Source organism: Herpailurus yagouaroundi, unplaced genomic scaffold, assembly GCF_014898765.1.
Source record: "Herpailurus yagouaroundi ecotype Mexico unplaced genomic scaffold, PumYag 166, whole genome shotgun sequence".
Lineage (NCBI taxonomy): Eukaryota > Metazoa > Chordata > Mammalia > Carnivora > Felidae > Herpailurus > Herpailurus yagouaroundi.
In genome coordinates, this window is record NW_024412407.1 from 18,168,520 (window position 1) to 18,181,470 (window position 12,951).

The window sequence follows — 12,951 nt, forward strand, 5'->3', positions numbered from 1 at the left end:
TTTCCTTTCCTTTCCTTTCCTTTCCTTTCCTTTCCTTTCCTTTCCTTTCCTTCCTTCCTCCTGCTCTCTCTCTTTCTTTCTTTTGAAAAATTCACTTGGGCTATTTATATAACAGTATTTTAAAGTAGCCCATAAATGAGCTCTTGGCCCAGGATAGAGACAGCCATAACAACATGTTCAAGTAACAAAATGAACAAAAGAACCTTTGGAATGCACCTGGTTGTTAAAAAATAACATGTTCTTTTTCTTTTTCTTTTTTTTTTTTAAGATTCTAAGAAACTCAACTTTTTCTTTAAGGACTTTTTTGCTACCTTTCCTACAAAAACTACCAGATTACTTCTTGACCTCTACTTTGAGACCTCTACTTTGAGGAAGTTTTGCTGTACAATATTGACTAAGTAGCTCTGACGCTTACAGGTACTTTTTTACCTGAACATTATATCCTAAATACTGTAATTCCTGTATTGCTTACACATTTAAATCTATTCCATCCCTGAATTACAGTACATATTCTTTACATAAACTTTCAAGAGAAAAGGCATTCATGATACAATTTTATATTATCTGTCTATATAAAATATATGGATATATCCTATAAGCAATAATTGAAATTTGAAAAATATTATCACACTTGCAATTTTCATACTTGCAAAGAGCATGTGCTAATTTGAAATTATTTTCAGAAGATCTGTCATAAACCAAATAAGTACGTGAGACAACCCAGGACAACTTCCTAAAATTTTCTTCAAAACGAAGGTAGGTGTTTATGTTGCGGGTCCAACTCGTTACCAATGAAAGAGCCTAGCAACAGCTAGTAAGCCTACTCCATTTTATTTATTATGATAGGAGCAGGCATCATAGACATCATGTTAATTGAGGTGAGCACTATAACTTCCAAACTCATTTTAGGTTAAATACAAAAATTCTACACTAAAGTAAAGCTGTTTTGATTTGAGATAAATCTATAATAAATTTGGAAATGTCCATGTATTTATTACTTTACAAGCAATTATTCAGAGTCCGTTATCTGCTGTGCTCTGTTTTAGGCACTGGAGAACAAAAATGAATGTAGTATAAAATTCTTGCCCTGAGGGAGCTCACATTTTAGTGAGGGTGTTGTTTTTTTCTCTTTTGCAGGTATTTAATATATGGTTTTCATATACAGATACAGAAATATTGTGTTACAGGACCCAAAGAAAAAGAAGAAACATTAGTTGCAGACTCTAGAAGTGGGTTTGTCGTGCATGTATTATGAATTGGTTGTTGAATTAAATTAGTGGTTCAGAAGTATCTATTTAAATCCATATTGTTGACATTACAGTGAAAGCAGTGAAACTTGTCAGCAGATGATTAAGTTTTATGGTTGATGTCCACACTTTTGTAGCTTGGGAACAATATCAAGTTTCTGGGAAAAACATCCTTCCTCTCTCCCCACCCTCCCTCTATCATATTAAATCAGGGTCTCAGCCTATTGGTGTTAGTTGTGTTCTCCAAATAAAGATGTATCAAAATCATTCTTTTTTCATTTTCCACTTTATATGAGAAGAGTTACTTCAGGTTTGTTGTTTTTTTTTCTTTCCTCCTGGGACAGGAAGCGTTTAGATTGTTGGTTTATTATATATTCCACCAGGGAAAATCTGCACTTCCTTGGCTACTTTTTCCATTCCCAAGACCACCAGTTAGTGGTATTATTTCTGGTTGAATGGAACACCCTTTACAAGCAGCTGGAGGAGGTGTGCATGTTCCTAGATTACTGGCTTTCCACTGACTAGTCTTTTAGGAAAGCTACACCGTTCCCACGGAAATTAACAACCATTCAACTCGGACTGGCTTGAAATCTTAAGGCCAAAGTTGGGGGGGGGGTGGGAAATTGGATCTTTATGGGTTGGGTTACTGCTTGAGGAGGGCAGGCGGGAGTTTGTGAATGGATAAAATGTCAAAATGGGACTTTATTAAACGACTCATTAAAACTGCACGAAAAATGAGTCTCCTCTGGTCCCAAAGGATTAAAAAAAAAAAAAAAGCTTCAAAAACCCAACTTCAAACAAAATTTAGGAAATGTAGGAGGCATAAATTCCGTCTGGGTGCTTGCAAGACCACCTCCCCTGTCGCCTCAAGCCAAAAACTGGGCATAGGTGTGAGAATTTTGCAAAAACAGCTTCCAAAACTATTTTTCGATGCGAAATGGTGCGCCCCAAGAACTTCAGGGTGGAAAGCAAGTCAAGCAGCCGAACGTTCTCCCTAGACTGCTAACCTTTCCGCCTTTCCCACCCCGCCACTCCCCCTTCGCCGCAGCCTCCAGCCAGGGGGCGTTTGTTTACGTGACGTCAGCCGTAGTAAGCAGTCCCCGCCCCCGTTTCCCTCTGGCCGCCTCGTTTCCCGCGCCGCGGCGCTTCTCCCCTTAAAAGGACAATAGAGGCCCCGGGAGCGCGCGCGGCCGCCGGGCCTTCTCCCCTCCCAGCCCTCAACGCGCGCGCGCCCGTATGCAAATAAGTTCGATTCAGGAGAATTTTGTACCAGGAGACGCGCGTGCGCAGAGGGAAAGCGGAATCTACACCTTCCCGGCCAGCGGTAGCAACTGCAGAACTGCAGGAGACAATCTTTCTAGACAAGGCAGTTGAGGAGGAGGGAGCGATTAGAAGGGGGGGGGGGCTGGCTTGGCGTGCACTCCAGACCTCGGGAACGTTATTGTGCGTGGAACGGCTGATTTTGGAAGGTGAGTGACTCTCACCATTACTCTGGTGCAAAACTGTCTCACGAGGCTTTGATTTCAGAGTGTGTTTTTTTTTTTTTTCTCTTTTCACCTCCCCCCCCCACCCCCCAGTCCTTCCACACACACACGCACATATACACACGCACGCACAGGAAGTTTTGTCTTGGAGATGGCATTGCTGGGAGCAATGTTCTCGTGATCTTCAGACCCCGGGTTCTTTTGTATACACGTTTAGTTTGCCTTTTCTAATTGGGTAGGGTAGTGGAGGCAAACCGAAAGTCTTGGGGTGGGGGAAGTGAGTGGAGGCTGCAAACGACTGAGGAGTCGCCGGAGTTGAGGGATCCACGTTGAAGGTGACAATGACTTTTCTTAGCCGTAGTGTTCTCTGGCGAAAAGGAGGCGGGTGGCTGGAAGGCCCAAGAGGAAAACGACTTGCTGGCAATCGCGAAGGGGCCCCGGGCCGGTGCATCCGCGTGGGCGCGCGCCTCGGGAGTGGTCGGGCGCCGTGGTTGAACCTCGTGGTTTAGTTTCGTTGCAGCCCCCCTGCGCCTGTTTGAGAAGGGTGGACAATGAGCGCCGTAGGCTCGGAAACTTAAGTTGCCGTCTACTTGCGAGCTGGCGGGCGTGAGAGGGTTTAAATCGGCCTTTTGGGTCAGCGCCGGGGGTGGCCGGAGTGCACGCGGCGTGGCGTTGTTTGCCGAACTCCGGAGGGATGCGGATGCGACAATGAGAGCAACACGCGGCCGCTCTGAAGCAGCCCGGCTCCCAAACGCCTCCCCCCCCCCCCCCCCCGGACCGCGCCCAGGCAGCGCGGGGGGCCAATGTGTCTGTGGAGCCTCAAGTTTTGTTCGCAATTTAGTCACCTGTAGCGTAGATGTGGGCGCCACGGTGAGGGCTTTCTGAGGCGACTGTGTGCGGCTTAAGATGGCCAGTCATAGCCAAGTTGACTTGGGGATGGAGGCAACGGCGTTGTCTGCGCCGAAGGAGTGCGAGAACTCCGGAGGGCACTGCTTTTTGTGCTCTACATGACAGACCACGTGCTTGGGGCTGCGACCCTGGTTTTCGCCGGAGGTCTGTGTGAGTGTCCAGATCCGGGCCGGCAGCGAGATGCGGGCGCTGTCGGGGCCGGCCGGCAGGACAATGTGATTTGCTGATGATGGCGTCTTGCCAGTTTAAAAAGCAGAGTGAAAGTCGCCAACTCTCCGCTGATGCGGGGCGGGCAATCGGCGTTTCTCATCAAGGACACTGCAAAACTTTGATTAAATGGGCCTGCTGCTGAGGGGAGGACGGGGGGAGAGGCTCCGGACTCTCGGGGCGCGGGGTCTGGACCTCTCCCCGGGGTGATCGTCAAGTGTCTCGCCTCTGAGAAACAATCCGACATCCCTGATGCTGCACGTAGGCAGCGCCCGGCTGGACAGAAAACAAAGAGCTGCATGTGCCCGTGCGGGCCCCGCCGGCGCTCGGGGCGGCCGCCCGGCTGAGGGCCGTGTCGGCCGGGCCCCCTAACTTCGGGCGAGTTTCGAGAGGGGCTTTTGTCCCTCAGCCCCTCGCGGGGAAACTTTGGCGGCGGTGCTCGCATGAGGTGCCATGCTGGTGCGCGGAGAGGCGGCGTGCTCCGCGCTCCGGGCGGGCGGGCGGGGAGGCGGCGGTCTCGGGGCCCCCGCGCTTCAGCACGGGCGTCGAGGGCCGCGACAGCCGAGGGGCCGGGAGAGCGTGGCCCCGACTTCTTGGCCCGTTACCCGTGGTCCGGAGCTTGTGTCTGGGAGGTCTGTGGATTCGCCTTTGAAGTCGAACTGTTGCCATGTTTGAATTACGTCAGGGCAAAGCCATGAGGAGGAACAAGCCCCGGCAGCGCGGCGTGCGGGAGGCGCGGCCTGCGGGAGGCGCCGGGCGGGCGGGCGGGCGTGCGCGGGGGCCCGTTGTTCCGGCGCAGGTGAGGGAGGAGGCGGCGAGGGACGCGGGTCACCTCCTGCCGCCCTCGCCCAGGCGAGCGGCTCTCCGCAGGAACTTTCTTCCCGACCCAAGTTGTTCTATTTACCAACAAACCCACCGGGGAGCGTTTCTATTTGCTGCCGTGGTGCCTCTCTCGGCCGTCATCGCTTGCCCGAGGGGGAAGCGCGTTGGGGGGGGGGGGGGGGGGGGGGGGCCGCAGGGGGACGGGGGAGAGGCATTTTGCTGCTTTCGTGGAAGCCGGCGCATGCGGCGAGCACCCCCAAACCCTCGTAGCCGAGCCGTGGCTCGCGCTTTCAGGGGACCCAGCCCCGACGACACACGAAAAAACCACCGTGAGGAAGTTTCGGGGCTCCCCGTTGTCCTACAAAGGGAAGTGAGGACTGTGGCTGAATTGTGCGTGCCGCTGTTTTCTTTGTGTGTTTACGTGTGGGAGGGGGATCCGGGAGGGGCGAGGTTTGTTTTGGTTGCGGGTGGGGTTGGTTTATTGGGGTGGCAGGGCGGTGCAGAGTTTGTTCTGGTAACGAGACCTAGTAGATTTCTTTGTTTTTATTTTCTCCGTCTAACCTTGGGTAACTACAGACAACTGGGAAGACTAGGAATTAGTGACTAGAACAACACGGATCCTGTGCGAGACAGTTTTACCCCAGCAATACTCCCCCTGCCCCCACACCTCGGGTTGTCCTAAGGAAGATTAAAAAGAAAAAAACTTTTTTCTTCGTTTTAATTTTAGTAATTAAAAATATGAGTTTGACCTTGTCATTAGAAGTACACTGAAAGCACCTGTTTTTGTACTGGAGTTTGCCAGACTTGAAAAGCCTTTTAATAATGTATGTCGCAAAACCGAACACGTTTTTTTAGTTGCTCAATCTAAATTAAATTAAAGTCTGGGAGTTTGTTTCCGTAGGAGTTGGAGAAAAGCCTGATGGCATTTAAAATATTTATATAATGATTTGGGGAAGGGGAAAATCGCCCCTTTGCCCTAAAGGTATGCCGGCTCAATGTTTGGTGATTGTTCACTGCTTTATCTTAGGATGACCTTGAAGAAGCTAGCACGCGGAGAATTGGGCCTTGGAGATTTTATATGGGGTTTGGGAAGGAAGCTGCGGGGGGGTGGGAGGAGGGGGTGACAGGGTAAAAGGCTGGATGTCCCTGCTAGCTTCTTCCTAGTTCCTATAAACTGGGGTTGACCTTCTGGTTACCCCTCTTAGATTTTCTTTTCAAGCCAATCTTTTTTTTTTTTTTTTTTTTTTTTTTTTTTGGTATGTGGCCCCAGGCATAGCTCAAAAATTATGCTGGTTTGACACATGGATGCTTCTTTGGTATTTGGGGTTTGCCTGCAGTCTAGACATCCGATAAGCAGCACTGTATCTGCTGCTGCTTTCCTGATTTCTCCTGCATTTGGATCATGTTTAAGGGTTAGAATCTAAAAGTGGTCGTTACCAGAAAATAGTATCTTTAGATGCCACACCCAGACCAAAAATCTGTACAGATTGTGCTTCTCATTGTTTTGTTATTAAACAGACATGTTTCTCCCATGTTTTGGTGACCAAAGTACAAATACTTAAAGCCAACTTTTAATACTATAGTAACAGTACATATCTGCAGTGGATAGAAAGAACATGTCAAGAAAGTGAAAAACTGTATGGCTTTCCCTTTGGGCATTTATTTCTCTGTGATTATTTAAGATGCATAAGAGATGTTTTGTAAGCACACTAAGAGTCGTTAATTTGTTTTTCTTAATCAGTATTTTATAGCTGGGTTTACAGCTAGAATTTCAATATCCTGGGAAATTTCAAATAGAGCTTAATTTTTGTTTTAAATATCACATGATATGTGCAACGGAGATTTGGTTTATCAAGGTGAATGAGTTGAGAGTGGGAAAGACCAATAGACAAGGTCTACTGTTTTCCTTCTTGCATTACTTTTTGCGGGAGTTCGGTGATGAAAAGTTCAATAGGTAGTGTATTCTAGAACCTTGGTGGGCAGCAGGCCTCAAGACTGCTGTTGCATAGTTTTCTTAACTGTAGATCTGGAACCTGGATGGCTCGTTTTTTTTTCCCCGAGTTGTAATGAGGCCCTAGAAAAAGCTGGCTCATGGGGCTCAGACTCTAGCAGATTTATGTGAAAAAGCAATTTGATAATGATTTTCCATGTAAAATCAGTTTTTCACCGGTGAAAGCTTAAGCTTAATTTGAAATCTAAACCAATTTCATAAGCTTTATTAGGACAAGTTAGTTAATTTACCATGCCAACACATAGTAGGTTGCTTCAGAAATATAACTTTTTTTCTTCCTTACTGGTGCTGGGAATATAATTGGCTGAGAAGGAAGGGAACACCTTCGTTGAAGTACTAGTTAGTTTGGAAGTCTTGAGTTAAAATGCCTAGGTTGCAAGGCTGTGCTCATGTTAAATAAGTCACTTTGTGGTCATCTGCAAAATAGCAATACCTACTTCATAAGGTTGTAAATAATTAAGCAGGTAATATGCTTGGTAAATCCTGGCTGTTCTCACAACTTTGGGAATAGACATTTTACAGGAGACAAAACTGAGGCCTTGGGGCCAGTGACATTGCTGGGGGAAATATTCAGTAAATGTTGAGTGGAAAGAATGAGTATCTTTGGCCCTCTTCCCCACCTTCAGAAACTGGTTCTGGGAAGACATTCTGATTCAACCATTTTACATCAAAAACTCTTGTGGAAATGGAGAGGATGCCGTTTTCTGTTTCCCTGATTTCTCTTGTCCACAAGAGACCTGGATTTCCCATACTTAATTTTGACTCTGGGAGGTTATAAATTGAAAATATTTCATTGTCTTTTAGCTCTTCAGTTTCTGTTTTAGTTGAGTCTGCAACTAAGATTTTCTGTATTATGGAAATGATCTGGGAATGCATCTAGTCCAAGAGAAGGCAGTTTGTTTTGAAGGGAGGTTTTCTTTTTGCACCAGAGGTACGAAAGTTGCAGTTAATCTAAAATGATGCGTTTCTAGCTTTGTATTGTTTCCACCTATTATAAGTTTGATTTATTTTAATGTTATTTTAATTTGGTTCATGTTAATGTATGGTGAGTTTAAACAGCTCTCGTTTTGAGATTTATTTTGCCCCTGATCTTTTCCTCCCCACATACTTGCTTCAAATAAGCAATAAGTATTTTTCTACCAGTTGTTATGAAAGCATTGAGTTATTTATTATTAATCTTCTCTAATTAAAGTAATTCACTTGGTTTACATTTCCTGTAAAGCTTTGAACCTCACAATTTTTTTTATACAAAAGTCTCTAGACTAAATGTTAAAGAAAAATGACTCCATTAAATTAAAAACACTAGTTTTTAAATACACCTCTTTATTGTGGACACTGTTTCCCATTCTGTGCATTAAATATACTATTCAGATCTGTTTTGCCTATCCCAGTCTTCAGGTATTAACAAATTCTGCCAGTGTCTGTATACCATGTACAGTCAGCACCTGGTTGTAATATAAGACTTAGTTCCTGCCTTGCAACAGTTTACCATTGAGTAGAGGAGATAATAGAGCAAACAAGTATGTGAAAATCTTGTGTTAGGTGTTACAATACACATATAGACAGATTTTGTTAAAAATTCTTAATTCCTGAGTTAAGGGGATGAGGGAGAAACCATCTCAGGTAAAACAACCTGAGTAGAGATGTGGCTAGTTAATAAAGTTGGTTTGACAATCCTGGAATATCAGGATTCCAAGTTCGGAGCAGCTGGTAGGCAGGGCCAGATCCTGAAAAGCTTTGCATTTCTTGCCAAGAAGTTTAGATATTATCCTGAAGCCCATGTTGATACTTTGGAAGAGATGATTGTTTGAGCTTTAGGAAGGGATCCCCTGTTTGAAGGTTCTGAGGAAGTCGGTTATGAGGCTCCAGCACCACGATGAAGGACAAATAGGCAGCAGGGACAGAAGGGACATGGACCAGAGAAGTGAAGGAAGAAACAGAATTTTTAAGGATTTCATAGTGGACATGTTGAGGGTCATGCAGAAGATGAGAAGGGAGAGCCCAGTTGACTTCCAGATTTTTTGTGTGACTGTATATGTGATGACCAAGGTTAGGTGAACACTGGAGGAACATGTTTGGGAGAGAAGATTATGTAATTAATTTAGAGTGTTTAAAGGTTGGGACTTGCCAGTCCTTGTGTTGGTGCTTTACAGATCGTACTCAGAAGAGTTGGGATTTATCCTTATTTTATAGGTGAGGAAATGGAAGGGTCAGACAGCTTAAGGAAATTTTCTGCGGTTTGGGTCAGACCAGATATGTATGGCTATACCCCCTTTCTTAACATTTTTCTCAAGTTCAGAAAGGAGAACAGCTTCACAGAATGAATATAGTCCAATTTCATGATGTTAAAATCTCCTAGAAAAGACCCAAGTTTCTCTTCGCACAAACCGGAACTTAAAGCCTTCAGAAATCAGGATTCTACCCTTAGTTTAATTTGTTGGACATATCCTGGGATAGTGTTTATATATTTTTAAAAAATGTTTATTTATTTATTTTGAGAGAGAGAGAGTGTGAGTGTGGGAGAGGTAGAGAGACAGGATGGGAGAATCCCAAGCAGGCTCCGTGCTGTCAGTGAAGAGCCTGACGCGGGGATTGATTCCACGAACTGTGAAATCATGACCTGAGCCGAAATCAATAATTGGACACCTAACTGACTGAGCCACCCTGGTGCCTTGAGTTTATATTTCTGTGTGTAAGTCCTATAAGTTCAAGGGAATAAGTGGTATATAGACACTGGTGTTTTCATATTCTTGATTCACAGCATCCCTGGAAAGTGGAAGTGAGATTTCACCCTAATATTGCAGAGGGGCAAATAAAATTAGAAGTGACTTCCTAGTCAGTTGTAAAGACAAACGTAGAATTAGACTCCCAACTTGACTCATTATAGTGCTTTTTTCACCAGACTCAACAGTAGTTACATTTCTTAACTGATTATTTGCTTAATCATCTAAGAGAAGATTAATACTATCTCCCCAACCTTTACAGTTTTTTCATCCACTGGAATCACTCTTAATCTAGAATCGGCATACCCAGTGTTTTTTCACACTATCAAAATGGGAGGACCTAGTATTTTTTTATACTGTCTGAAACTCCAGAGACCTGGATTTGTGATTTTTTTTATTTTTAACCTATGCTATTTCAGTTGAAGACTTTATTTCTGAGTTTGACCTCTTTCCTGTAGGATGAGTTCTACATTCTTCTGCTAAGTGTGGGTTTCGTAGACAGCCATAATAAATACTTTACCGTATAATTTCTCAGAGACTAGGTGCATTTTTGGAGAAGCCATTGGCAAACAGGTGGGGTTTACCATCCTTTCTCAGTTTTCCTCTAGGCAAGTTAAAATTGGTCCCTTAAAAGTGAGTAAAGTAAATTCAGAACTTCTGATGCTGGGATGTGGACTAGTGTCTGGAAACAGGTAAGAGGAAATAATCGTGTTCAATAGCTCCATGACTTTCCTTAAGCGCTGATGACACAGGTCTTATTGTTAGGGCACATTGCAACCAAGTGGCCTAGCAGCAGAACACAAAACACACTTAGTCCTGGTTGACTCTTTATGTGAAGTGTTGCTCCAGTTACACTGTTAGTGTTTACTGGATCCTGTACTTACAGGTGATTAAAGATAGCATACCACTGACTAAAAATGGTGTCGCGGGTGGCATTAAAAATTACAGCAACTAAGGGTTGCTCATAACTTTTGATCATGGGTGTTTTTTCGTGTTTATATCTCTTCCTTTCCCATCATCCTGTCATTTAAAGTTCAGCCCTAAAGAAATGCCATCTCCTTCACTTCAAAGTTGTCTTTGGTTGCTTGGTTCCTTTTGTCTTTGTTCACTGCTGCTTCCTTCCCACTTTACAAATCTTTTGCTTGTCTCTTTGCAGCTTCCTTCCCATTCTACTCTATGTCTATTCTGTACTCTCTGCTGTGGACTATGTTTCCCACTGGGTATCTCTCCATCTGTATGTCTTTGAGGAAGTTTGTTTAAGCTCTCTGAGCTGTTTCAGCTACTACCACTTTGGTTAAGTCAAGGTGTGCGATGATAACTAAGGTTTTGGGGCATGGTGCTAGAAGAGAGTAGTAAAGTGAAAGTAATCTTCCTTCATTCTTGCTTCCCTCAGAGGCAACCACTAGTTATTCGTTTTTAAAAATATATTTTAGAAAGTCAGTTTATGTACTTAAAGTCCCATTTAAAAAACCCATTATGGGATTGTACTGTATAGTTGTTACTCAACTTGCTTAATATTACAGACAAGATATCTTGGATAGTTCCCATGCTGCACATGTTACATATCTATTGCATTCTTTTTTCTTTTTTTAACTTTTTTTAAATGTTTATTTTTGAGAGAGACAGGCAGAGACAGAGACAGAGCACAAGTGGGGGAGGGGCACAGAGAGAGGGAGACACAGAATCCAAAGCAGACTCCAGGCTCTGAGCTGTCAGCACAGAGCCCGACGCGGGGCTCGAACCCACCGACCGTGAGATCATGACCTGAACCGAAGTCGGACGCTTAACCGACTGAGCCACCCAGGCGCCCCTTGCGTTTTGAGTTTTGAAAGGTATTTTTGAAAGTAAGAAAAACTTTACATCCTGAAAGGAATCTAGAAAGTGGAATTGGGAAGTTATATTTAGGAGGAACTATTGGTGTCCTTCAAAGTGTACCAAAAAAGGTGAGCCTATTGGATGTTGTATTTATCATAACAAAATAAATCTCTGTTTTCTTTGATGTTAAATTATCACCCTTGTAAGATTTAAAAGATAAGACAATACTCTGCAGAATTAAGTTCTTCACCTCCCTGTCTCCAATTCCATATTTAAAAGGGTACTTAAAAACTTTAAAATTTGCATTTTACTACTCTTCATACTGTTTCCTTGTTAAAAAAAGTTTTATTTATTTACGTAATCTCTACACCCAACATGCGGCTCGAACTCCTGACCCTTTGATCAAGAGTTGCACGCTCTTCTGACTGAGCCACTCAGGTCCCCCTCTTGATACTGTTTCCTGATTAAAGTCAGGCTTAAAGTGAATTTAGTGTTGTTAAAAGATCATCTTTAAACTTAGAATTAAAGGGGTGCCTGGGTGGCTCAGTCGGTTAAGCGTCCGACTTCGGCTCAGGTCATGATCTTGCGGTCTGTGAGTTCAAGCCCCACGTCAGGCTCTGTGCTCACCGCTCAGAGCCTGGAGCCTGTTTCAGATTCTGTGTCTCCCTCTCTCTCTGACCCTCCCCCGTTCATGCTCTGTCTCTCTCTGTCTCAAAAATAAATAAACGTTAAAAAAAAAAAATTAAAAAAAAAAAAAGAAAACATGTTTAAAAAAATAAATAAACTTAGAATTAAATATTATACCTTCAATATTAGCTATTGCTGTGAAGATTCCTTTTGTTTCCATTTATATTACATTGCACTTAGTAAACCTATGTGTGTTGAATTCAGTGTAAAATATATCATCCCTGCTCTTTGGCTTCATAATCTCTTTAGAATTGGTCCTTTTTTTTCTCCTTTATCATTTTTTTAAAATATATATTGTCAAATTGGTTTCCAAAAAATATGCGACACTTCACAAATTTGCGTGTCATCCTTGTGCAGGGCCCGTGCTAATCTTCTCTGTATTGTTCCAGTTTTAGTATATGTGCTGCCGAATCACACTAGAATTGGTCCTTTCGATGGGGCTGCTGGCTGGCTCAGTCAATTGGCAAGAGCATGAGTTCAAGCCCCCCATGTAGGGCCTACAGATTACTTTATAAAAAAATAAAGAATAGATTTGCTCCTTTTTTTTTTTAAACAGTTTGCCCCCACACTTTCCTTGTTTTAACACTAAGGTTGCATTCCCCATCCTTTCGTTAATTTGATCATTAGATTTATATGAAATGTACAGCTTTAAAGTGAAAAAAAAACCCAACCAATTAATCATATTTTAGAATTAATTATTGCATTTTCAAAAATTCACTTTTTGTTGTCTATGTTACAATATTTGCCCATATAATTACAGTTATTTCTCTTCTAGTTTTTGCTGACTTAACAATTTAATCTTGTTAACTTTGGGAGATTGAATTAATTTGGACAGAACAGTAATTTAGCTGGTTGATTTCGTGTTTGTTACAGTTTTTTTTTTTTAACATTGAGAGTGTGCATGCCAGCAGGAGAGGGGGCAGAGAATCCCAAGCAGGCTCTGCCCTGTCAGCGCACAGCCCCATGATGTGGAGCTTGAACCCACAAACCATGAGATCATGATCTGAGTTGAAATCAGGAGTCAGATGCTTACCTGATTGAGCCAC

At 43.5% G+C, this 12,951-nt stretch overlaps 1 protein-coding gene, 1 long non-coding RNA gene and 1 other non-coding gene across 5 annotated transcripts in view; 2 read left to right on the forward strand and 1 right to left on the reverse strand.

Moving 5' to 3' along the window:
• Positions 1–681: 681 nt before the first annotated feature.
• Positions 682–1,514, forward strand: LOC121039078 (uncharacterized). The gene is made up of 2 exons (XR_005794608.1): positions 682–756; positions 1,138–1,514. It is a non-coding gene; the product is annotated as an uncharacterized LOC121039078 (long non-coding RNA).
• Positions 1,515–2,538: 1,024 nt separating this feature from the next.
• The window catches only part of SINHCAF (SIN3-HDAC complex associated factor), a 32,312-nt gene continuing 21,899 nt past the window's right edge, over positions 2,539–12,951 (forward strand). Inside the window, exon 1 of one of the 3 annotated variants that reach the window (XM_040488507.1) lies at positions 2,539–2,716. The gene's annotated coding sequence lies outside the window, so the exon portion shown is untranslated. Of the gene's footprint in view, positions 2,717–2,951; positions 3,067–4,884; positions 5,060–12,951 lie in introns of those variants that run through there. The other 2 variants (XM_040488505.1, XM_040488504.1) reach the window with 2 other exon arrangements.
• LOC121039110 (U6 spliceosomal RNA) lies at positions 12,218–12,322 on the reverse strand. The gene has a single exon (XR_005794628.1). It is a non-coding gene; the product is annotated as a U6 spliceosomal RNA (small nuclear RNA).